Source organism: Danio rerio, chromosome 5 (assembly GCF_049306965.1).
Source record: "Danio rerio strain Tuebingen ecotype United States chromosome 5, GRCz12tu, whole genome shotgun sequence".
NCBI lineage: Eukaryota > Metazoa > Chordata > Actinopteri > Cypriniformes > Danionidae > Danio > Danio rerio.
This window is the reverse complement of record NC_133180.1, coordinates 18,187,339-18,215,264: the sequence shown is the minus strand read 5'-3', so window position 1 is coordinate 18,215,264 and position 27,926 is coordinate 18,187,339. Positions and strand designations below refer to the sequence as shown.

At 36.7% G+C, this 27,926-nt stretch overlaps 1 protein-coding gene and 1 long non-coding RNA gene across 34 annotated transcripts in view; one reads left to right on the top strand and one right to left on the bottom strand.

Moving 5' to 3' along the window:
- The window catches only part of fbrsl1 (fibrosin-like 1), a 584,485-nt gene that overhangs the window by 264,512 nt on the left and 292,047 nt on the right, over positions 1-27,926 (bottom strand). The gene's annotated exons all lie outside the window — the stretch shown is intronic.
- Positions 699-25,621, top strand: LOC141385788 (uncharacterized). Its single transcript, XR_012406772.1, has 3 exons — positions 699-1,229; positions 5,110-5,338; positions 23,811-25,621. It is a non-coding gene; the product is annotated as an uncharacterized lncRNA (long non-coding RNA).

The following is a 27,926-nucleotide window of genomic DNA, read 5'->3' as shown; positions in this document are numbered from 1 at the left end:
GTGGTTAGCACTGTTGCCTCACAGCAAGGTCGCTGGTTTGAGTCCCGGCTGCGCCATTTGGCATTTCTTTTTGGAGTTTGCAAGTTCTCCCCATGTTTGCATGGGTTTCCTCCCGGTGCTCTTGTTTCCCCCACAGTCCAAAGACATGTGCTATACTGTAGGTGAATTGGATTAACTAAATTGGCCATAGTGTATGAGTGTGTGTGAATGCAAGAGTGCATGAGTGTTTCCCAGTACTAGGTTGGGACTGGAAGGATATCCACAGCATAAAACATTTGCTGGAATAGTTGACGGTTCATTCTGTGGTGGTGACCTCTGATAATCAGTGTCAAAGCCGAAAAAAACAATGAATCATATAAAATACATATTTTAGCCGCTTGTACTGTACGTTAACTGGAAATCAAACTCATTGTTCCTAATATCATACCTAACTAGCTGAGCTACAAGGGACCATTAGCTAACTAGCCCACATGCTGTACGCTCCGCTGAAGATTATGCGAACCAGTTAAAATCTCGCTATACTGACACCACCCTAAAATATTTCCAATGCTCTCGGCAGTCATCTATCAATAAAAAGTGGGAACAAGGCCCAAAATGAACTTCCTTGAGCCTTCTACTTTAAAACCCCCCTCTGCTGCGTAGCATCGAGAGACTTAGCCGTCTTTCCAGCGGGAGTGTCTCATTTCCTGTCTGATCCTGAGTGCGCAGCCCTAGAGCACCGCTGTCTCTGCTAACCGAGACCTGTCGCTAACGGCTAACGAAGCCTCGGCGGAGGAGATAAAGACATAGGGAGTCAGGGGAGGAGAGCAGCCGCACAAAGCCTCGAGGGATTTGCTCATCGCTCTGCCTCGTGTGGTTTGCAGTCCCATTGGCCTGGTAGGAGCTCCCAGTTTGATCCCAGACACTGAAGCGGCCCTGTGAAACGAGGACTCAATTAAAGCAAAAACGAGGGCAGAGGGGGAGCAGCTATCTGGAAACAACAGGAGAAAAAAATCCCCCCAGAGCTATGGCCTGAATTCAGCACGCAAGTAATGTGATCCATCATGTCGAGCTAAGAGCACACGCCGCTAATGCATTTTGAATAGCTGACAAGAGATCTTGATGTACGACGCAATAGCATTTCCATGAAAAAAAGGAAAGAAATCGAGGGAGGAAACTTTGAAAAATCGGATTGTTTTATTGTCATCTGTCTGGGTGAATGACGGGGCGTAATAAGGAAAAATGTGCAGGCAAGTAATCATTATTGAGTAAATAAAAAACTAAATCTTTAGTCTCAATGGCTAATGGGGCATTTATAAGCTGTTAAACTAAAGGTTTTATTTATTTATTTAAGCATTAAAAAGGGGTGTTGTTAGAATATAGACACGGTGGCACGGTGAATTAATAGTTAGCACTATTGATCGCTGGTTCGAGTTCTAATTGGGCCAGCTGGCATTTCTATGTGGAGTTTACATGTTCTCCTCATGTCTGAATGGGTTTCCTCTGGGTGCTGGGTGCTGTTCCAAAGACATGTGTTATAGGTGAATTGGATAAACTAAATTGGACTTAGTGTGCATGTGACAGTGTGTTGGTGATTCCCAGTACTGGGTTGTTGCTGAAAGGGCATCCGCTGGTAAAACATATGGTGGAATAGTTGGAGGCTCATTCTGCTGTGGTGACCCCTGATAAATAGGACTACCCTGAAGGAAAATGAATGAATGAATGTTATTAGTGACACCAGTGGTTGTTAAGTGAACTGCAACTTAACGTTATACTTCATCTTGTAATAATGGGTTATATATGGTGCTTAACCGCTGTTACTTTAAAAAATAAAAATAAGGCCGAACATTTAACATTGCCTAAAGTTTGACAAACCAACTCTGTGGTAGTAACATGACTGAAAGTGAAAACTATGAATTAGGGCAGAGCCGATTAACAATATTATATCAAATCGCAATGACATTTTTTTCAATAACAATGATAAGTCCTGGACTTTTTTACTCTATGTTGATTTAAGAGCCAATCACACAGCCGAAATATGCAACAATGGGAATCCAAAAGTGTGCTCATATTAGACATGCACCAAATTTTCGGCCACTAAAATTATATTCTCTGAAAATAGAATGTGCTATTTAATAAACCCCTTTAATTTTTGTCACTTGAGTCATTGTTGGGAAATTATTATTTTTTTATATCAAGAAGCATTAAGAATTATCGAAATATATTGTTATCGTTCATTATGGAAAAGAATTCATCAAGATTGCATTTTTTGCTATATCGCCCAGCCCTACTATGAATTCACATGAACTCTGATGTTCTCGTTTAATGAATGAACAGCATTACTATTATATATATGAAAATCTTATAATTAGTGATATATATGATTTTGACATATGCATTTAAAGAAAGACAGCCCTTGCTGCAGCCTATAGAGCGGTGACATGTTGACGTCATGCATGCGTTAGCACGTATGCATAAAGCATGTATTTACAGCGCACCGTCTTCTAGTATTTTCATTTCATAATTGAATGCATGTAGAATGGTTACATCCATAACATCAACATGCATGCACAAGTAATTGTCGCAAAAAATTAGAATTGGAATTACATTGACAGTAGTGGCCATTAAGTGAACTGCAGCTACTTACTTTTTTAAAGCATCTGATAATAGTGATATGGATAGATTTGCACTAGCTCCGCAATTCACCACTATCATTTTGATAGATTAGGTTATAGTGTATCATTTTACTATTATGAAATTTTGATTATAAAGTGTATTTGAGTGTATATGGATATAGTTATCTTTTTTTCATGACACATCAAAATGCATAAAAAATGCAGGGTTCCACACAATTCAACACAACTCAATTAAGTTAACTTAATTGTGTTTACAAATTTAGGTGGATTGAACATAAACGAAATCCCTCTCCCTCAAAAAAAAAAAAAAAAGGTGTTGATTCAGCTCATTTTAAATAAGTAGTTTGAACAAGCAGCAGACTTTTTGAGAGAAAACAGCTTCTTAGGAGTTATACTGAAGATTGTTTAAGTGTTGTTTCATGTGTCGCAAAAAAAGATTTCAGAAGTGTGTGTAAATGTCACATGCTTTTGATTTCACACATTGCCAATAACCAAGTGTTAAATAAATAAACTTTCCTACATAGTGCCTTTAGAGTTACACACTTATATATAAACACATAATAAACTTTGGAAATTATTATTTCATAAATGTTTACTAAACTGCTCTTGCCAAACACACTTTGCCTTGTCTCAATTACAAAATGCATAAACCCCTCTCAAGAGGTTTATAAACAAACATAGCACACTGAGTGCAATAAAAGAGAGTGGGAGCAAATGTGGAAATGGAGAAGAGAGAGACAGAGAAGGGCCATTAATCTGATTGTGAGTATCATGCTAACTTGTTGGCCATCCCAGTGCTATATAAAGATGTGGTACCGCTGTAGAGTCAGCTGTTTTTCCCCCTGGCCTTGCAGAAAGCCAAACCCAACAGCTGCCTACGAGAAGACATCAAACCTGAGATCAGAGCCCTTTAACAGGCTGTTGAACAGGAAAGAAGAAGCAATAACTGCAGTGGCTGAGAAGGACAGGTAGAAATGAAAGTAGACCAATGCTGTTTATGACACAGTTTAATGATAAAGACTGTAGAAACAAAGTCTGTTTACGATGGTGAGGTCCAAACTGAAAATGAATCATTATTTAGAATGTTTTCTTCACATGACACAACAAACACAGGAACACCAGAAAATAACATGACAGCATGCACACCAATCACTCGATGCAGAAGTATAAATCAGCTTTTACCTCTCATTCTCTCTGTCTTTAACCCAAACTTCGGTTCAAACTCCAAATTCCAAACCCAACTGTTGTTACATTTTTAAGTCAATGGTTGGATTTGTCCATATTGTACTTAAATTATGGTTAAATATACACTCAGAGTGTATTAGGGTTAAAATAAACAATCATGTATCTTTATATAAGATTTGAACTTAATCACAATTAAATGGTATATACAATACTGTAAGTGGGACTCAAAGTAAAACTGTTTGGAATCAAACGTTCAGCAAATTCGAGCCGACTGCTGACACAATTCACTTGCAAGTAGTTTTCTACTAGAACGTTCCACTTTATGTTTGAGTCACTAACCATACAGAGATTTTAGCGATACTCAAATATGCCTGTTGGGCAACAAAACTGGGTGACCTGGTTGCTGGACGAGCAATGGTGATAAGAGACGACTGCAGTATCTGCCAACAGATGATATAGAGCATCACTTAATCTGATCAATTTCCACTCAGATAAGACTCTTCTGTGTACATTCCTCATATCACTTTAGATTACTGTAACCCATCTGACCAAAACCCTAAAGAGAAGGCTGAGAAAGTTCTGAGACTAATAACTAAATCAATGACGATAATTCGTATGTTTCAATTGGAAGACAAAAAAGTCTTATGTTTTAGAAGATAAACTTTATTCTTCCTTTTAGTTGTTTATTTTGTTTATTTTGTTTATTTACTTATTTAAGGTGTTATGATTATTCATTATCTGTTTACTCCATATCGGAAGCTGAAGGGTGCCTTTAAACACCTCGAGCCATCTCTGTAGCAATAGTAAATAAAATAAAAGCAGAAATACTTAAACTGGGATGGGTTTCCAAAACAACGATGTAACTCATGGCTAAACTACCATAGTACGATGCATCATTTGGGAATGAACGTTGCAGTTTTTCCCAAAACAACTAGTTGCAAAAAAATTTTTCGAATCAAGTTAGTAATAACGTAAAATGTCTATAATTATACTTTGAACAGGGTGTAGTAACATTTCCTTTAGAGAACCACATTTTATTTCATACAGATTAAATGATTAGCTGTATTTCGGTTTACACAAATGATATTTTCATATTAACGTACACAATGCATATAAGGCCAATATTTATTTTACAAACATTATAGAGAATATAACATATTCTATTCTAAATCATAAAACCACTTACAATAGCTAGCACATCGGCTAATCTCATATAGCCAATGAATCATATGGTCAAATAATGATTTTATTTATTTGTTGGCATAATTCAATTTAAGTTCTGAAATCCTATATTTTTTGTTTTCACAAGCTTTGGAGACATAACTGTCATGATCACCAGCAATCAAGTAGCTGCACATCGCTAAAGGACAACAAATCCGCCATTTATGGACTACAAGACCCAGTCTTGCAACACAAACACACAACTGGTTCTGGATCCTGACTGATTGCAAACACACAGCTGATGCTCTTCTGTAACCGAGCATGCGACACTGACAACAGGGATGTGGATCCAAATGCAGGTTTATTGGCGACGTCAGGTAAGCAGTGGTCAATACAGAGGCAAACAGATGTATAAGGGCAATCCAGAGTCATAGTTGTAATAGCAGGCAAGTGGTCAAAAAGCAGGCGGCATACAGGGCTAATCAAACAAAGCAAAGCAAAGGTTTAAAACACGGAAGGCAAGGGAGATGGCTTATGTCACTTAAACAGTGTGTGTGTGTGTGTGTGTGTGTGTGTGTGTGTGTGTGTGTGTGTGTTGCATGACTGGGCCTTGTAGTCCATAAATGGTGGATTTGTAGTCCTTCTGCGATCTGCAGCTACTAGATCGCTGGTGATCAGGACAATAACGTAGATCCCATTTTAAATCATAGGTCACCTATAGCTTTTGCCATGAGCCACGGCTCCGTTCAAAATGGCATAAATGATTTTGCAGTGCAATACAATTTGTCAATCTGAAGTTTGATAAAACTGAAATGTAAAAAAAAAATAACTTTGAAAGCAAATTATATGTATGAGAGATATCTTTAAGCTTTATTTTTATCTTTCAATCGTTCAAAGTGGATGTTGGAATGTTGGAAAAGGATAGGGTATAGGGGATAACTCGGAATAGAACACAACCAGGAATTATGCTTCGAACTACAGCTCTAGAAGTGTAGTTGCAACCACAGTTGTAGTTGCGTTTGCGACAGTTTGCAAATGTTTATTGAAATGACGATTTCAGGAAACACCAAATCATTAAACTACAATTATAATGACGGAACTTGTGACCTTAGTTGACTAACAATGATTTTCGGAAACACACCCCTGATAAACACAAAGACTGTAGCAATATGCGGTGATGGCTGCTTTTGAACCACTGCTTCATGAAGCTTCAAATACTTTATTTGGAATCAGTAGACTGGTATGTGTATCAAATTGGCAAGGTTGTGTGATTTCAGTTAACAGGGCTTTGCTACATCATTACTGTTTCCAAATGTTTGGAAAATTCTATAGTACTCCCCTACAATCTGTGGGGACAATCTGTGTAATACCATAAAATCCAGATGCATCAACTGAGTTCACTCAGATCACCTCCCAGTGGTGAATCACTAAACAGGTTTCATAGTTTTTACCTAATCTCAGTTCAGGTTTTTGAGTTTCTATGAGTTTTATTGAGAATTAGCTTAATCAAAGCTGCGGTCACACTGGGCTTTTCTTCCCATAGACTTCCATTCATACGCACACGAATGCGTCAGACCAGAAACCCAGGCTCATGCGTTAAGTTTCGCAGGTTGCTGTGGTGCAAATTTAAGCTTGGTAAACTTTGACCTGCGAAATTGCATCACTTGACTGCTTGAGACCAATCGAGGGTCAAACATGATACCTCTGGACAGAAATTTAAAACATGGAGCAATTGCTTACTTTTTAAATGTCTAATAATCTTGTTTAATCCCGCCCCTTTTCGCAGCGCCGCACGACAGAATTTCTCATTATCAAACTCTAGTGTGACCACAGCTTAAAGTGAAGTTTTACAAACTAATGTCAAGAGGAGCCCGTGATATAATTGATCACATCTGGTCTCTCATCTGTAATCAGCAATAATCCAATCAGATTGACCGAAGCCTTCAATAAATAGACCGATTTTGCCCTACTACCTTATCTTCAGTTTGAAAGAATCCCTCTTCCACCCAATCTCTTCTTTTTCCTCAGACCTACACTACCTGATCTTGGACGCCCTGGGCTCAATTATCTCCAGGCTCAGGGTTCTTTCCCGGGACAGCATGCCAAACCTGCTAATAGCGTCAAGCAATATCTAAGTGTGAACTCCTGAAAGAACTAATAATAGTCAATGGTTTCTTGTTTGCCTGTTTAACAGAGCCAATATAGTAACTATAAACGACTATTTTTATTTTCAGTATAGTTATGGATAAAATATGTTAATTCTTATGGTTTAATAAAAATAAATAGATTTTTGGAAATCACCAGGCGACCCCCCTTCATTGCCCCGCGACGCCTCGGGGGTTCCAGACCACTACTTTGAGAACCACTGCCTTGAAATGTATAAAAGAACACATAATATGCAGACACTTGATATTTAAAGATTTTAGATCAAAAAACAAGTGCATTTACAGGTCCACGTTTTGTTTTTGCTGCATTTACAGTTTTGACCAGATAATACAGTATGTGCTGTTTTGAACACTTCAAAACATTGAATCAATTTGCGAAGCAACTGGTTTAATTCATTCAAAGCTTTGAATCAAGCACTTATGTACGGTATTTATATATTCTTCATTCATTCATTCATTCATTCATTTTCCTTCAGCTTAGCTCCTAATTTATCAGCGGTCGCCACAGTAAAATGAACCACCAACTATTCCAGCATTTGCTTTACGCCGCTGAGGCCCTTCCAGCCATAATCCAGTACTGGGAAACACCCATACACTCTTGCATTCACACACAAACCCATACTACGCCCACTTTAGTTCATCCTATTCACTTGGACTGTGAGGGAAACGAGAAACCAGAGAAAACCTATGCTAACATGGGGAGAACATGCAAACTCTGTGTAGAAATGCCAACCGGGATTTGAACCAGCAACCTTCATGCTCTGAGGTGACAGTGCTAACCACTGAGCCACCATTTCATAATGGAAATGTTAATCAACAGCCAACATCACTGTACTATATACAACGAAATAATGATTTCTTCCTCATTCTATGATTCGAAACCACATCTAGTCACAAAACAAAGTCAAACACCCAACTGATTAAAGAATTTGGAGTAAAGTTTTGCCAGTCAAATTATTTGTCTGTGTTGCAGTTTACAGACTGACTCAGATGCAGACTTCAGATCGTATGTTTTATCATTAGAATTGTGGGAAGACTTATTCTTATGCTTTTATTCAAACATGTTAAGAAGCTGAATTGGAAACAGTCCAGTGAACACAGGCAGTAAACAGAGTTCACAGTCTTTCTAACAGAGTTCTGAAGAAGGCCAACTTGGACGAGCTTCGAAAAACTGATTAAGTGATAACTGAAAAAAGGGAAGTTGTTCAGAAACATTCAAAGAAGTGGGTGCAGAAAGAGGCTTACCTAATTGAAAAAAAAAGTTTGATATATAAATACCTCTGTACTTCATCCATTATCCGAAACTGCTGCAAAAAACCACAAGACCAAAGAGCAAGTGCGTAAAGCCAGTCATAAGACACACACACAGTCAATGGCTTATAGTGTTCTGCACATTACACAAATTAAAATTAGATCTGTCTTAAACACTCTAATAAAAAGCCATATGAAAGTACTTTTAACCTCTTCCTGTTTTCTCTCAATTCCCCTTGCTTAATTCATGATGTTGGGTCACCGAGTCGGTTTTTAATTTGAACATACCTTTACTTTTAAGTCGCGTCTTTCAATAATCAAGATGTACATCAGAAAGCTGGTGGTTGATGCATGTCGGCCTATTGATGTCTCAAGCAAGCATTAAAAGCAAAACGAGCGTGAAAATGCATTTAATGACTTTAGTGTTCTAATGAAAGATACTCTTTGTGCCTTTTAAAATCATCTGACAGTAATACTGTACCGAGACTCGAGAAATCATCCCGATGACCTCCAGCTAGAAAAGTATTTTAAGTGTTGAGAACAACCATTGATGCGACTGAAACTGGCCAGCCGTGTTTTGGAAAACCACATGGTCTTTTTCACCACAAGGATGAAACTTGTTAAACGCAATTACATGCCTTGTTCACCATCTTTCTTGCTTGTAAACAAATGTAGCGTATACATCTTCAAGCGCATAAATGGTTCCTTTTACAGGATGTTTGTGTTTACCAAACACATTTAACCAAAGAGCAAGCCAAATTTAAGCCGAACAGCTATAAAGTTGACAATTAAGCACTTACTGCTTTTTTAGGTTGAAAACTGACACGTTTATATATGGAAATATGGACGATTTTAAATTGTGGCACAACATTGGGTTACAAAATAAATGTTTTTAATCATATCAAAAGAATCTTTGTGCTGTCAGAGAAGCTAAAATAAAACTGTGGACTGTAGTAAATAAATTACAGCTAAAATAAAAGCCACTTATTAAAAGTATTGCAACTACTTAAGAATGAAATATAGCTGTCAGACCCTGGTATTAAAAGGATAATTCACCCAGAATGTTCTATTTACTATCAATACCATATTGATTTTGACTATCAGGTAGTTCCAAATCTTTATGAGTTTCTTTCTTCTGTTGAAAACAAAAAAGTACTGTAAAGAAAGCTGAAAACCCCTAACCATCGACTTCCACTGTTCAACATGAAGTCATATTGAGGTTGTTCCCCAACATCATGGGCACGTTGAATTTTGTTTGGAAATGAAAATCGGATTGATGTCAGAACCCAACATCTGGTGGACCAATGCCCAACCTAAAATCAACCCAAAATCGGAGTCTAATCATGATACACCTTGACGTTATGTGGACGTTACCACTATATCAGACATTGGATCCAATTGTCACTTTCCAACACAACCTAAATTCAACCAAGTATCAAAGTAACTTGACGTCGTTATAGGACAACAAGACTTTTGTCAGTTGGTGAAGTCTATGGTTACAGCGTTCCAGCTTTCTTCAAATCTTTGTGTGTGTGTGTGACTAAAGTGTTAAGGGTGACTAATTTATGACAGAATTATCAGATTTGGGTGATCTGTCTCTATGCTTTTAGTAAATTGGAGCATAAGTAGAAAATATAGACACATTCCTGCTTACATGTGGTGTGTCAATCTATCTCATTTGTCTGCTTTCAACCAAATTTGTACATTTCATTCCGCTTTCGCTATTTCTATATATAAGAACTGAATGGCCCAATTGTTTGCAGTACTCACCCTTTCAACATCAAAAATAGTGATGAAACGAAAATGTTTTTAATCAAATGAATCAACACATAAGTGTTTTACTACTGTCTCCCTACACCCAGCAGCTATTTTTGACAGCTCCTAAAAAGTATAACAGCCTTCTTTGTTTGCACTGAACAGTACGTACAAGTGGCAATTTTGCTTAGAAGATCAAGCCTTTTCACACCCGTGCAAACAAAGCCAGAGGAAGTGGTTTGCACTGCGGTTCAGCCTTCTCCTTTGCAAAACTGAAAGAGCACTAATCAGCTTCATACACACTCGATCTATGCGATGGAGAACCATTTCTGCGGTTTTCAAGGTATGCATGTCAAGCAAGAATGATTCAGAATGAGACCAACCGTGCAGGCCGACCTTAACCAGCAGTGTGTTTCACCTGAAACTTGCAACTTAGGCGTTATAAAGAATCTAAATCTGAGCATGTAGGTTGCTTTACCGCAGGAATTCACACCTCGTCTTGCCCTTTTGCTAGCTAAACAAGCAAAGGATAGAATATCTATATGACTCTTCTCTGGTCTTTCAGGAAAAAAAAAATCAGTCACACTTCCATTACAGAGTAATTGCAGATTTTATAAATGTTAGGCAAATTTCTAGAATACGATTCAGCTACATGAACCTGGACGTCAACGAAAGACATAATGAAGGCCCTTTCTCATAATTTCAACAAGCGTAGCGCAGTGCATTCAACTTTATGAAATGCAACACACAATGCGCATCAGTAAAAAGTTTTCACACATTTTAACAATCTCAACTTTGACCTCTCACTGAGCTTTCAAAGAACAGCCAGTGGTTATAATGCGTCATAAGTGCCTACATTAGTGATTTTCGCACATTGTGCCTCAGCAACAATAAACGTTGTTGAAAAGAGTGACTGTAAATATAAGGTCACATTTTAGAATATGGGTTCAATTGTCAACATGAGCTGACTACATTAGTTAACATTACCTAGCAATAATATGTCAAACTAAAGTCCAATTCTCACTCATTCTAACAAAACATTAACTACGACTTTTGCCTCAAAAACTTCCTAATTTGCTGCTCATCAATAATTATGAAGGGAATATTAGTTAGGTTTAGGTATTGGGTAGGATCAGAGAGAGAGAGAACGAGAGAGAGAGAAAGAGAGAGAGAACGAGAGGGAGAGAGAGAGAGAGAGAGAGACTAGACATGTTGTAAAACAGCAAGATTTTCAATTGTCCTACCAAGAGTACAATGCTAACTTAATTTGAGTTATTTAATTAGTGTTTACCATTTGCTACTTAAGAATACCAAACTTGCCAATCAGAATCAATAATTCAAGATGAGCAATTTTGTACAACCCATGATCATTATGGATACGTACCCTCGTATATATTTCTGAAGAGAGTACAATATGTCCCAGGAGGCATGTTTTTGCAGTTTTTGTTTTCCTGAATCTGCTGTATATGCGTTTTTAGATCTCAAATTTCTCTCGCGAGTGCCATTCGTGCCTGCTGTTCTTGCGTAAATCCACCAGAGGCCTCTGTCAGACTGATTGACTGACTGACAAACCATTACCTCCACCCACCCCCTTGCCTAAACCCAACCGTTGGTGTTTTCAAAAGCATGACGGACCAGCGCCTACCACCTTCCCAAAACCTAACCAATAATGTTTCAAAACATTCTCACCCTGTTATTTACTTGTTTATTTATTTATTTATTTTTGCTGTATGTTTCAATCTTTTCCTGCTTCATGGAACCATTCTTTGACAGACCTGAACACCATCATCGCCAACGACTCTCAAATCCTCAGATGTACACGGCAAGCCACTGGGCAAACAGGAAACAGCAGATAAAATCTGCTGAAAAAAAATAGAAGCTGTAGGTGGTGTTTTGTAGATAAAAATGCAGCCATATATCAATTTGGATACATAATTCACTCTCTCTAGAAATGTACACGTGGCTACATATTTACAATCAGCCTCTGATGAATTATTAAATAAAGATTTGCATTTAAATATGTATTTGTACTACTTCATCATCTTTTTACTTGCTTGCTTTAAACCAGGGGTGCCCAAACGTTTTCGTATGGAGGGCCAAAAATCAAATGTATCAAAAGCTATGCTTCCATCCACCTATTTTTATGCGCATTTTGGACATGCGCATAAAAAAACGGTTGATTAAAAACGCCAAGATGTGAATAATATATGAAAATGCACATACAAATATATGCACATAACTGAATAGCATAAACATTTTATTTGATAAGAAAAGATGCACATAAACTACGATAAAAAAACTTTTACCACATAAATTCCAATATTCGCAATAAAAAAGTCATGTGATTTTGTTTTAAGAGATCATGTGATGATAAAAAAAATATGTTTGAATAGACAAACCAGCTGGCTGAGCACATTGTAAAACATCTCAAATGTTGTTTTGGTCATTCTAAGATGCCTTAACTATTTCAGCATTAGTGTTATCATATTATTAATTACCTTCAGAATTGTCAGGAGCATCTGCGCTCTGCATCTTACACCTTCAAATGCATGTTCATTGTGTGTCTGCATTGCCTTCTGAGGTGCAAGTCATTTATTAAATAAAGAAAACATTCATGCAGATTCTCCAACGGAGCAAATTCCATTTTTACTGTTGATATTTGCCACCAGTTTATCAGGAAGTGGCGATTTTATTCTCGTTGACTGCATGGAAACTATGCTTTTTTCGCTTTTATGCGATATTCCAGTTTAGCGCATTAAGTTAATTCATATTTTTGGACAGAAACATAGCCATGGGCCAAAGGTAAATATACCAAACTATTTTACAGTAAAGTTGCCATAGGTAATTTCCTAATTTATTTCATAGTATGTCAAAATAAATAGAAAACCTTACTTTTAATTATATTATTTAATGCAGTATAACTTATAAAATAATAACATATAGCAATACATAATCACACGGTCAATCACACGGTGGAGTTCAATGCTGAATACACAGGTCAAGCAGAATCTGCCTTTGACTTGATTTGCTCAAGTCTTTGCATTGTCAGGTGACAGTACAGTATGTATATTTAAACACAATCTAATTAATTTACACCATTAAATTGAAGCATTTAATTTCAGTTAGCTATTAAAAATAAAACAAACAAACAAACAAACAAACAAACAAAGGGTTACATTAAATTTGAATTCAATCTTTAAACCATCCCCATTATTCTCAGATGAGGTTGTGGGCCAAATCAAAGGTTACCACTGGCCAACTTTGGCCCACGGGACCTACTTTGGCCATCTCTGCTTTAAACTATCATGTTTACCAGTTTGCTGATTTTTCCTGCAATATATTTTGTGCTTTTTTTTCCCATTCAAAGCTCAAATACGTTTTTTGTTATGATCCCTCTTTCTCCTTAGAAACCTTGTGAAATGGTCAACCTGTGAGACCATCGATGATGCTTTTCAGGTAGAGGCACGTTGATGCACTGTGAAAATGCCTTAACACAGATGCTTGTTTTTTTTTTTCTTCTTTTTTTCTTCTTCTTTTAAAGTGGTAAACGGAACAGATCTCCTGCACTAAATTCCTTCGCTCACTTGGGGTCGATCCGGACCAACCTTAGATGATGAAACCACTATATTGGACAGGTTTCCTTTCTTAAGCTGAGAATAAAGAGCTACACGGCCCAAGAAAAAAAAAACACCCAAAACAAAACAAAAAAACAAACACACCTAGCAAAAAGTCCTCCGCCGGGTGGGAGATTTTCAACTAGCGGTGGGCCAATCGCACACCGCGCCATCCTGATAAATGGATTCCATCAGCTGCGGAGCGAAAGCCACAATTACAGGTTGTTGTAGCTGTTGTAGGAGAATAGGTGCCGCGGCTGAGAAGCGCTGAAGCATGGTTGAGAAGAGCTAACGGGAGCTTCTTAAATAATTGCACCTTCCATTTCTCTTCCACCGTGGGCACGCATCAACTTGAAATTTTGTAATTATAGTAATTGTGAGCTCAACGAAGCAGCCCTCTAATACTCTCCTCACAGGAGTAAATACATGGTACGCCATTCCAAGTGGAGCCAGCCAAACACATCCTCGGCCAAAGCCTCAATTTGAGAGCTCTATAGCTAATGGCGGAGCTAACAAGCGCTAATGCCACATTGTCTGAAAGAGAAGAATTGTCACCCCTGCTAGAGTGGGTGCCTACTGTGATATTGAGTGTACTAGCGCACATGCCTGGTGTTCAAAATGAGTGCTGCCATTTTGAGGTTGAAAAACTGTCAGCGTGCAGGGATCAAGTAGGACGATTGCGATGAAATGTGGGGGATTTTTTTTTTGCCATGGAAAAATATCAGGCACCTATGAGGAACACAAAATGGAAGACTTATTCAGTGTCTCTCTGTGACACACACACATAAGCAGTTCCACAGCAGAGAGAATGAAAGATGGATCAGTTACAGTCGGTGAATGTTAATTACGGTGTTTTACGGTGGCAATGCGATAACGCGTTATTGCTTTCTTTCACAAGAGCCGTGCAAATTTATGAGACTTGAGATCTGAAACAATGAAGCGTGGCACGGCGTGTCAGTTCCCTCCACTCACCTCCCTTTGTCAGAAACGATGGGGCAAATTAATTTCCTTTCCATATTTCCTCCCGACTGTGTCAGAGACGAGGCCTTGACCAATGAGCCTGCACCTTCCTCCCTCCATCTTATACTCAGGTTATTCAGTGAATCTTAGGTTTAAAATGGAGGTGCAGAGACCTTTATCTGCATGTAACATCATGGCAACCAAGAAAGGAAACAGCATTATTGCATATCTAGGCATGTCAGCGGGTCATCTTTTTCATCTATTTGGAGAAGATAAAAAAAATCTTAGAGTCGTAACTAAAAGTGTAACCCAGTATTGTTGTGTAATATGGCATATGTGGTCATTTTTTCTAAAATGATGAAATGATAATTAAATCTATAAAGTCTCTATTTTTCTTTGAAAAAAGGGATTGTTTGGTAGGTTGTATAGATGGATAGATAGAACTATATATATATATATACACACACACTGCTATGAGTGTGACATTGCGTTCGTTTATACAGCAGTTCGGCATAATCGTGTGTGTAAAAAAGAAAATCAAACACAAGTGTCTAAAAACCTTTTTGCAAGAGGAACTATTTTTCTACTTAACTACTTATTCATTCACATCTGCAGCTGACGTCAGAACAGCAGGAACCGTTGCTACTTCACTAATGTCACTTTAGAGCTAGTATTTGAATGATTCTCTAGCACTATGTCTAAAATGATGGCAAAACAGGTAATTTTGCTCACATTTAAAAATTAAGGCTGAACGTCATGAAATACCATGAGTCAACAAAGATTTCCCAATATTTCTCTGTTGCAACCAGGAGATCACAATATTACTATGGTATAAATACAGCACTACAATATACAAAATAGAGAGATTAACTTAGAAAGGGATTTACTGTTTAATATTGGTTTGATCAGCTGTGGTTTGAAATTACGCTGTTTTTCTTAGGGCTTATTATGCAGCCTCTGTGTCATCTTGTGGATGAAAATTATCAACTGTCTTTGCTCAGAGACAGGCTAATGGCTGCCTATGCGCTGTCTTTCAGAAATGATAAATATTAAAAAATAGGCACTATCCTACATTCTCACCCAAAAAAGCCTAAAAAGTACATTATGTTGCCCAACAACAGCAATATTTGTCAAACTGTAGAGTGTCCTCTGCTTGTGGTTGTATGTAAGTAATACACAAGGGTGAAGGGTTAGGAACAGAACTGTTCGTTCTTGAATATATACTGCATATACACACAGTGGGGGAAATAAGTATTAAACACATCCCCATTTTTCTCAGAAAACTCTTAAGCTTTTGACTTATAATTTTACCAGATGTTGATAACAACCAAATAAATCTATATATGCAAAGAAAACAAATCTAACTACTTTACAAATTAAGCTATTTGTAGTAAAATGAAATGACACAGGAAAAAAGTATTGAACACACGAAGAAAGAGAGGTGTATAAAAGCAATGAAAGAAAAAAAAAAACAGACAAGGAAACTCTCAAATGCTTAGAGAAAAAGAAAATCAAGCTGTAGAATGGCCCAGCAATCACCTGACTTGAATCCAGTAGGAAATCGAAAATAAAGATCTGCTTGGACAGACAAATCCCACAGAACCATCAAGATTTTTACACTGTTGAAGTTTGTGAAAAAGAAAAAAATCACATCTGAGCAAAGCATATACTACACTTCATTGGACTTCATTCTCCATATGAAATGCGCCCTTAAGCATTTTATATATATTAATTTCCCCCCACTACAGAACAAACCACTGTTGTTCAGTAATTACCATAATTAACCTACAGTAATTGAGCCTTTAAATTGCACTTTAAGCTGAATGCTTGTGTTTTGCAAAATAAATAGTAAAATAAGATGTACTGCCATCATAGAAAGATAAAAAGTATTATGTTTAAAAATGTGTTGAAAAAATATATCAGTTAAACGAATAGACTTGACCTAGTCATACACAAGATATAAGACAGTCTTTATAAATAATTTACAAATTAAGTATTCCAACCAACAGAGATTCCTTAAAATGAAAGCACATCTGAACAGTTCACTCAACTCTCACAGTAAAAGCAGCCAGGGCTGAGCTGGGCCCTAGATCTAGGTTGAGGGAAGAAAGAAAGAAAAAAAGCACTAAGCTAAGTGCTAATACCAGAGATGCTTAAGACAATCCATGCCGCAAGATCTAGCCAAATCCCAAACCCGAACTTCAAAGTCGAAGTCCTGACCCTGACAAATGCCGAAGATCTACAATCACAGTCTGAAGGTCTTAACTCTGTGTTTAGACAACTATCTCCCAGGCCGCACCCTTAATCTTTCTCTACAGAAACATACAACAGCTATTATGAGATGAACTGGGTGCCATGGAATGTTACAACAGACAGGCTGCCTAGAAAAACTTGAGCTCAGTCCATTGCCTTTATTAATATATCTGACTGTTTGAACTGCTTGAGAAGCTCAACAGACCATATGCTGGAAGCCTACAGCCAAAATGGACTGTAATCCAACAAAACCAGATAACACGATCAAATCCAGGGCCCATTTCTTACTGCATTTAAGTTTAGAAAATAAATAGTTAATCATTAGCGCAATCCTCTACCACCATCAACAGAATGATGGCTGTACTTCATGAACTTCACAGAGGGAGCGCAGAAGAACTGAAGCCTGGAGCCAAAAGGCTAAACCCATAAATCTGTCTTCCAGGAACGAACTGCCAAAAACGCTCATCCAAAACAGATAAGGCTCACTAGGGAGGGTGCGAAGACAGATCGTATCAGACTGTGGGAGCAGGAACTGTTCAAACTCAGCTCATATATGTCAATAAAAACAGGTGTCGGCCAGATTAGCTAAAATGCTAAGCACTTGGCTAATCCTGAAAGAGATCAAGGAGAGATCAGTCATCACTAGCATGCTAATGCTACCAATGTTGACATAACCGAGCATCTACTCTGTGGTTTTTGTTTGCGTAAGTCAAAACTGGGGCAGACTAATTTACTGTGACACGTTATTTTAAAAAAATAGAAGACCATAAATAAAGTATATGTACCAGAAATTAGCATGACAATGACATGTATGCACTATAAAGTGTGTTATACTAATAGAAATAGCTCAGCTAAAGTTCTGTCAACATACAATTAGAATATGAACTTCACTAAGATTGAACAAATGCTACCAATGTTGACTTAAGCCTGTTTATTATTTGCATGAGTCAAAACTGAGGTAGAATGTATAATGACACATGATAAAACAATGTATAAGATCAACTCATTTGCATCCAGGGCAAACAAAACATAAATTAGCATAACAATAAAGTATTTACATGCATTATTTACATAAACATCTAACTGAAAAGTTTCCAAGACAGATATGAACGGAACAACAGATAGAATGGTAAATCAATAAACATGAACAACAATGAGCATAAGATGTAATGATCAGTCAACACCACAATTCAAATTCTACGAATGTTTACTTATTTAAGCCTTGACTCTGCATGAGTCCAAACTGGGGCAAACTGAAATATTATGACACATTCTAAAAAATATAGGATCTACTTATTTGTATTCAAGCCAACTTGTGGCATAAATTAACATAACAATAAAGTATATGCATATACATAAATAGTTCACCCAGTTTACCCAAATCTGATAGTTCTGTCATCATTTGTTTGCCTTTGTGTTGTTTCAAATCTGTTGTTGGACCACTTCAATGATCCATTTATGTCATTTTGAATGATGCATTTTCCTGAATATACAATTTCTAATTATGTTTTGTATTCCACTGAGAAAATAAAGTTATATGGTCCTGGAATGACATGAACAGGTCAAATTGCAATCCTTTGGAGCGAACTAATTCTTTAAGTTAAGGCGTGGCGAGTTCTGACAAGCCTCGTGTAAGCCACATAAACATTACACCATGCCAATGAGAGATGTACATTAGGAGGATAAAACTGATTCTATGTTTGGTGCCAGTGAGTTTGTTAATAATGCACAGGCTCAGACATAAAGCTGGACCAGAGCACATCAGTGCTGAAAGAGCTTCAAAATGGGGTCTTTCTGAGAAAACAAAAATCTTAAATATTTTTTATTTGATCAATTTATCTTTGTGTGTGGGTCATTTGCTGGCTTTCCTTCTGATGCATCTCCTTAAAATTGGGAGGGAAATACTGGTTAGCTGTTAGTTGGTTAGTTAGGCTTGATATAATACAGAATTATTGTTACTATTGTAAACTTGTTCACAATATCAGTTTCTGCAGGTTTCATAAAGTATTTAAGACCTTTTTTCGGACAATTGTGAATTCAATTTCTGACATGTACAGGGATAAACTAGAGATTTTTACTTGCCCCATAAAAATATTGTAATTACTTATTTCTTAGCAGCATACTTCAAATAATGTGTCAAATAAAGAACATTTAGAAATTTCAAAATTTTCTTTATTTTAGATTTTTGACAACCTTTTAAAACTATAATAAACTTAATTTACAATGTCTGTCCAGGTCAGTGTCCTCACCACAGAATATACATATTATAAATGTGTATAAAGACATGGAGAACTTTTAACCCACACTGGCAAATAGAGTTATAAATAGAGTTTTGTTAAAGGTTTTATTTAGATGGATAGTTGGATGGGTGCTCACATGGACATAGAAAAAATTAAAATAAAACATCAAGACCAATTTAAAATGATTCAAAATCTCAAAGTCATTATTTTATTGAATTTAAAACTTTTTAATGCCTTAAAATCAGTTTTTAAAATTTAACAGTTGTATTTTTTTCAATTACATTTGGACTTGACCATGATCTGAAAAAATAATTTTAAATAGAGATGCACCTGATAACATTATACACAACATAAAAAGGTAAGTAAAATCAATAAGTCTGTCAAACAAGTTAGTCAAACAACCAGTCAGTCAACCAACCAATCAGTCCACCAACCAGTCCACCAACCAATCAGTCAACTAACCAACCACTTACCTAACCAACCAACCAACCAACTCAACCAACTAACCAATCAGTCAACCAACTAATCAACCAACCAACCAACCAACCAACCAACCAACCAACCAACCAACCAACCAAGATTTGTCTCTACCACTCTTATAATGCAATTATGAATATCTACATACACAACCACAAAAGCCTTTAAATATTCTTTGTCTAAAACCAATGTAATCTTAAACATTAACATCTACGAACTGAAGATATAGGGCTCACTATCAGATTGCTTTTATCCAGGGCAACTCTTGCAAATGAAATGATTACATTTCATTATTCTCTGCCTGAGTGAAACATGACTCAGTCAAAATGAATATTTCACACTAAATGAATCCACACCTCTTTATTATAGCACTAAGCATGAACCCTGCATAATCTATTCAGAGTACAAACATTCTTGTGCAAGTAACAACTACTTACAATTTACATCCACATTAACACAATTAGAGGACTTTGCCATCTTAAGCATTTTCTAGCACACTGGATAGCTATGTTTTCATACAAAGATACTAATTTAATAAAGGTGCAAAACAAACATAACATAAAACATTTGTGAATAAAGCAATGTTTCCATTTAATTAGTCAATGAGAACAAAAATCAACAGTCATGTTACTGATAATCTTGTGCCAAATATCAAAGAGATTTGAAAATGGAATTTGCAGCAGTATAAGAAACCACGAAGGGCCTTTCCCTAATTTAATAAATTACTTTCACCTCTGAAGATGAAGACACAACACGATGACAATGTCATGGCTTTTGGAGGGATTTTAGAATGACCCAAAAAAGCACATTTTCAAAATGTATGTACATCTTGTTGTTTCCATTAAGATTTGTTTAAAATGTGATATTATATAATGTGTATAAAAATAGGTAGATGGAAACATAGCAATCACATACAACGTAGAAATTTGGGACGTGTGGAGCTGCGCATCAATGGATTTGCTCTTCAGTGTTTCGACTTTCAGAGGTGAAAAAATAAACTACACTAAAAATAACTAAACTGGAGTTCAATCCTGAAAACTAGACTGGTACAATTTCAATTTACTAGAATGTCTGTGTTAAGCTGCTTTGATACAATCTACATTGAAAAAGTGCTTTGGAAATAAACATAAATTTAATTTAATTGAATTAAAACCTTGACCCTTAGTATCCCAAGCATTTGCATTTCGCATGTTGAAAATTATATTGTTATACCAATGAACATCCAAAAAAAGTTTTAAATTTTTACATTATGTAAACCAAAGGTGCCCAAGCTTGATCCTGAATGGCCAGTGTCCTGCAGAGTTTAACTCAAACGTTATTGGACAACATTTTATAAGCTCTAGCTAAGTATACTACACTCAAAAACTGATTACTGCTGCTTGTTCAAACTGCCAGTTTAAACTGAGATGAAACAACACAGTTCTTGTAATTTCTGTGGCCAATTTCTTTGGTTTATGTTTAGTCTACTTAAATGTGTAAAGCATTAAGTTAAATTAAGTGTTTTGTGTTGGGACAACATGAAGGAATTGTGTTGGTCCAACTAGCTGGTTAAGGGATAGTTACCAGCATGTTTTGCATGGGATTGAATAAGAGAGGGAAATGTTGACAATAAAAGTAATCGTATGTGTTTAAAGTTAGTAGAAATACTTGTTAGAGTTTAATCTTCACTTTAGTTTGAAGATTTAATTTTTTGTTTTGTTTTGAGATTACCACCTTGCAGAAGCACCCATGCTTTGGGTGTTGCAGCTTAATTAGCAAAAATGCTAGCTTTGCTCAGTGAGCAAAAACTGTCCTAAAATGAGTTCTGAGTACAGTCTCAATCAACTGTATATGTAACTGATGAAATATGCTTAAAATAGCTCTTTTAGTTTATTTGGAATAACTTCAAATAAAACTAAAAGACTTCAAAATGTACAACAAATAATAGACCTACATGATATTATTAGACCTTTGAGCTTAAGTTAAATAAAAATACAAATGTAATAAAATTTTTCTTTGATAAAATCATGTTAGACCAACTCAATTGCATTTAAATGTGTAAATAGTTGTTTTTTAGTTGGTGCTAAACAAATTTATGGGATGGAAATCCTGCCCTCAATTAAAATGAGTTCATCCAATGAGTTATTTATTTATTTATTTATTTATTTTTTGTGAGTGTAGAGACTTCCTGGCATGTATGTTGAAGCGAATTCTCTGCAAGATTATTTTGGTAAACTTCATAATTTCAGACTTGGTACACTTTGGTATTACAGTTCTTACACAACAAGCAACTTTAAAGAACTTAAAAGAAAGCTAATAGATTTTCAAACATAGATGTCTTGCCTAAAACAAGGTACAAAAAAATTAGAGATTAAATAGATTACTCACATGTAATCATTTGAAGTGGATCATCTATTTTTTAAACTACGAATTGTTCTAGGACAATTTTTAAAATATTTTTGACACTTTGAATGTTGACAACAGTATATTATGAAAGGATATTCTAGACAATTTTCTAATGCAGTTGCAAATTGGATTTTTAATTGCATTTTCAATATGTGGAAGCATAAACTGTGTAATAATCCAAACTCAATTGCAGATGCTGCGTTATCGTTAGCATTTCCGCTTCTGCATTCTGCATATGCGCAGTGATTGGCACATTTCAAATGAGAAAGCAAAGTCTAATAGTAAATGCATTTCTCATCTTTTACAAGCTATTCACCAGACACATGATTAACAATATTAATATCTACATTTGCTTTTTATTTTTCTCAGCATCATGTATGTAATCTGCCGAAACAATTTGGAATTTAAAGATTCCAAAAAATCGAAATATTGAGAAAATAGCCTTTAACGTAGTCCAAATTAAGTTCTAACATCTAACATTGCTTCCCATTCTCTTTAAATAGGTGATGTCAAGCATTGCCAAACTGATTTGTGAGTCTGTCGGTGCTGTTTCAGTGGCATTGCTCAATGCAGAAGTTGAGCAGAAGTTTTCCAACGAATGCATCAGCCAATCAGATCGCTTTTATGCAAATACCCCAGCTCAGACAGTAGCCGATTGCGGACTTATTTCATTGGCTGATTCTGCCATGATGATCACGTTAGCCCCAAAGTCAGACACACCCATCGTCAAGCATTGATGCTAAAGCCCCGTCTAAATTTTTAGGTTTAAGCAAGGTACATTTGGGCACCCCTGATGTACAGTAAACATAGTCTAAAAGGCTGTCAAGAGGCCACAAGATAAATATTACTCATTCATTCATTCATTTTCTGTCGGCTTAGTCTCCATTTCAGAGATCACCACAGCGAATTGAACCGCCAACTACTTCAGCATAGGTTTGGCACAGCAGATGCCCTTTCAGCCACAACCCAGTATTGAGAAACACCCATACACATTCATTCACTTACACACTCATACACTAAGGACAATTTAGTTTGTTCAATTCACCTATAGTGCATGTCTTTGGACAGTGAGGGAAACCGGAGCACCCAGAGGAAACCCACACGGACATGGAGAGAACAGGTAAACTCCACACAAAATTGCCAACTGGCTCAGCTGGGACTGAACCACTGTGCCACACAGTTCCAATAAATGTTTTCAAGTCACCACTGTCACTTGTCTGAATATAAATACAGTGCTTTTAGGGAATATATGAATTAAAGAAAAGCATTCTGGGAGGAGGGGCCTGAAAAAAAAAACACAATTATAAAGCTTCATTTCTTTAGAGAACCGTAAAGTTCTCTCCCTGTAGAGCGTCTGAGCGCAAATCAATTTCTTTCAGTCGATTACAAGCATCGGGGTTCTAACCTTCATTTGTGAGTCTAATATTCCGACAGTTATGTAGAACACATACCAATTAAGCAATTCTGCTCAAATAAGAGGGCTGTGAACTGACGTGATTATGGAGGCCAAGCCCCAGGGGACTCTGGGTTATCGGCTCAGGAGCAGAAAGTGAGCAAGGAACACAGAAAGAGAGAGAGAGAGAGCAAGGGAGCATGAACAGGGAATAAGAAAAGAGGGAGGAGGAGAGGAAAAGTCATTTATTAAGTCTAATACTGTGTGAAACGCTCCCGTGGTAATGAGAAGGGCAGATTGTGGTAATGTTGGGAGCTGAGCAGAAAAGGTCAATCTATATCTGTTTCTGCCCACAGGAGCCATGTTGAGGAGCAACTCATGAGACGTGCGAGCATGTGCGTTTGTGCTCACCCATAACATCCAAAAGTTCCATTGAGAGGAAGATTTGGTTCACTTCTACATGCTTGTGTAGGCACTTAATATTGTATATTAATGTGTAAGGAGCTTGTGTATAGCAGTTGCTTTCAGTTGTTTCTGTTGTACAAAAGCAGTTCATTATGCTGCTCGACTGTTTGTATATATTTTTGTTATTTTATCAATTTAACATATCATAAACAAATAGTTCAATAGTTTATTTACTGCACTGAAGAGCTGCATGATTCTGGCTAAAATGAGAATCGCAATTTTTGTTTTGCTTAAAATAAAAATCACGATTTTCCCACGATTCTGTGGATGTAAAATAAAGGTATGGTAAAAACAAACATATGGTACAACATCGATAATAATATTGTGTGTAGGTCTACTGGTTTCTATAAATAATTCTATTCTACTTCTGATGTTGAATTATTATGTTATATGCTTGCAATCTATCATATTAGACAAATTTATTCACCGGTAAAGTCAGACATTTGCCATTATCAGATTATAACAATATTATCAACAATATATAGGCTAGAGTAGTTATACTGACATTGTAAACATTTATTTTCATGCATAACTGTGGGTTCGCTATGTAAGAAAAAACAAACACTTGTCGCAATCATAACTCCAAAATGCGATATGATCATTTAAATGAAGTGCACACTTTTGGTTTCATTTTGACTGCTAAGTGCTTTGTTCACACTTCACGCGCGGCTCCCAAACGATCACTCTGTGCCACAAACTGAATATTATTTACAACTGTATTACCTATTACTCGCAAAATATGCAGGTTCTGTTCTCTAAAGTAGACGCACGCGCATCTATCATTAAGTAGATCGCGCGCACTCTCTGTGATAACAGCTCACGGTCAGCAGCTCAGGTCACGTGTGATTTCCGGGCCACGAAAACATCATTATATGAAGACAAAAATTTAATTTTTAGGTGAATTATACCTTATGAATACAGTATGTGACTCATTCAACATCATTTGGAGGTGTCAATGTCACTGAGCAATGTGTGTGAAACAATAAAAAGACTCGTGCCGCCGCCTTTTCTTCTCTCCTGAACTTAAAAACATGATTGGCAGAATCGTATAAATGCTGGATTAAGATTGTCTAGGGGGTCGAATCGAGATTGCGATCTTTTAACGATTAATTGTGCAGCTCTACTGCACTGTAAAAAATAAATACAAGTTAACAGTAAGTTTTCTGTATTTGATGATTCATGCTTTTGAATTGCTTTTTGGGACTTTAATCTTTCCTCTGAAACATTATGATGTTGAAAAGTTAGAAAAATGGAATTTCATTGACATTTTTAGCAGTTTGAAATTATTTATTGTCTGGGTGGTGCTGTAAATTACAGTACTAAAACCTAGTAATAAGCTGCCAGTACATTTTCTGGTATTTTACAAACCTAGTTCTCCATCTACTGTATTATTTCTTCAACAATATCTTATTCCAAACCACTAAAATGTCAATAAAAGTCATATTGTTAAAATCGCAGACTTCAATTTTCAACATTAAAAGTGGACACAGCAGAGGTGAAACTCCCAAAATGCAATTCACAACTGTAAATAAACAGAAATCACAAAATATGGAAAATGTTAATTAACAGATATTTTTACAGTAAGCACTATGAACCTGCAGGGAACCGGACCTCCAGGAACGAGATTGGTGACCCCTGGTCTACAGCCAATCAGGACATAGAACACAAAGTGCTAATCAGGATGGAGAACACAATGTGCTGTAAAAAAAAAAAAAGCCAGTCAAATTACATGAGAGAAATCTGCGAAACTGCAAGGCTGTGAAAAGTAAACTGTGTTATAGTGCACTGCATTTCAAATCTGAAGCACACACTCGAAAATGTTCATCCATATCTTTCATCGATGTTGTTCACAATATGCATTATTTGGTCTGTTTCTGAGACAGAAGCAGCTACATGAATTAAACTGAAGTTTTTAATAAAAGTAAAACCATCAAGAAAAAGCAGACCCCCTGCATGTTTAATACAAGGCTGTTTAGAGCTGGCTTTTAGTTAATGAGGATATTGTTTTCAAAACTGTATAATCCACGATCAGAACTTTTATGCCATTTTAAAAAAATTCTTATGCTATTAAAACAGTTTTTGTAAACGAATAATGCATAGAAAGAATTTGTGAGAATGCTGGCACATACCTCACTTCAGGCAGTTTAGACTTACATAGCGAAATCAGAAATTTACCTTTGTAGCTTTAGCTTTCGGTTCACAGTATATCCTACCGAACAACAGAACAACATACTCGCACACAGCCCTGCATGAAATATGCATGCTTCAGCAGCATTTGTATCCAGAAGGCAGAATCTACATTGTAATTCATAAAACTAGAAGCACTTCTGCCCAATGCATATGAAAACACGTCAAGCCAGTGATTTAAGCAGCTTTTTTTTTTTTTTTTTGGTCAAATAAAATGCTGGTGAACAAATAAAAATCACATTCAATCCCATCCTGCACAAAGACAGATATGTATGTTAATTCCTGTCAGTGCATGACAAGATGCGCAATGTAAACCTTGGGTTTGCTATGTGTTTCTATGGCAACACTGTCAATGCTATAGCAGTCTGTGCAATGTAACGTCCTTGCAATAAATCTGCAAAACTCTGCTGTTTTAATATTAATAATTATATACATTCTCTAAATCAGAGGAAAACTGTCTCTCAGATTCTGCAGATTTTATTTTAAGAATGCGCCTTTTTTTTGTCATGTCCACATTCTTAAACAGGTCACATTATCCTGCTTGTTTCTCAGATTCTTGTATCTCTTATCTCAGATCATTTCAAGAGTTCACACTTAGCTGATGATTTACAAAGCTTATTTGGCATGCTGTCCCGGGAGAGAGCCCCGAGCTCAAGGGCTCCTCGAGCCCGGGGCTTCCTCCCGTTGGCAGAGCAAGAAGGGAGCCTGAGCTCGGTGGATCTCAGAACTCCCCTGCCGCTGTAGCTAAGGGAACGTAAGGAATTAGGCAAGCTTGATTGTTAAGTATGTTGAATGTCTTTGGATGGTGGGAGGAAACCGGAGAGCCCGGGGAAAACCCACGCGGACACGGGAAGGACATACAAACTCCCCACAGAAACACTCACCGGTCCTATCGAACTAGGACCAGCAGTATTCTTGCTGTGTGGTTCACAGTGCTAACCACTGGACCGCCGTGCCGCCCAATTGCAGGTAAAGGAGGAGAATAGGGGAGGAGGGGGGTTTTCTTCCAAACGAAGATAAAGTGAACTGAAAACTTAGACTATTTATGGTGCCTTAGGGCTCATATGATTGGAAGATTAGTGATTAGCAAATACGAGACTGGACGTGATAAATCATAAGCACGTGATCCTCTCGAAATTAGTTTATGAATAAACTTCACTTATTTTAACCATGCTGTAAATTCCCCATCTTTGGGCGAAAGCTAAATTTTTGTGTGTCTCTCTTTAAATGCAAATCAGCTGCTATTTCCCTCCCCTTTCTATCTTCCACCTCAGTTACTTCAGTAAAAACAAACAAAACACCCCACATAGAAATACAGTCATTTATAGTAAATACTGTAGTGTTTTTGAACCATACTATAGTAAAGTGCTTGAATTAATCTGTTGTGGTAATTTGAGAGACTTACAGCTGTTATGGTAAACGCAACAGCTATAATAAGATAAACAATTGCCACAATACAGAGGTTTTTTACAACTATAGGGTAAATTATAATACAATACTTCAGAGATTAATGTAGTAAAAACTACCACAGTATGTATTACAGTTCATCAGTTCACTAAAGCCATTATGTCAAAATATTGCAAATGATAAAATACATGCAGTATAATACACTTAACTGTAGTTTGGTTAAAACACTAGTATTTAGTCTATACAGTATTTTTTGGTGTGGGACCTGCACGCATTGTGCAAGTAATAAACAAATATGGTTTCTTTGGCTTCAACTGTCAGTTACACGCAAGGTCATGTAAAAAGCATATAAAAACGGTTGGTTGTGTCTGCAAACCTAAATTAAATCTATGAATCTCCTGAATATGAAAACA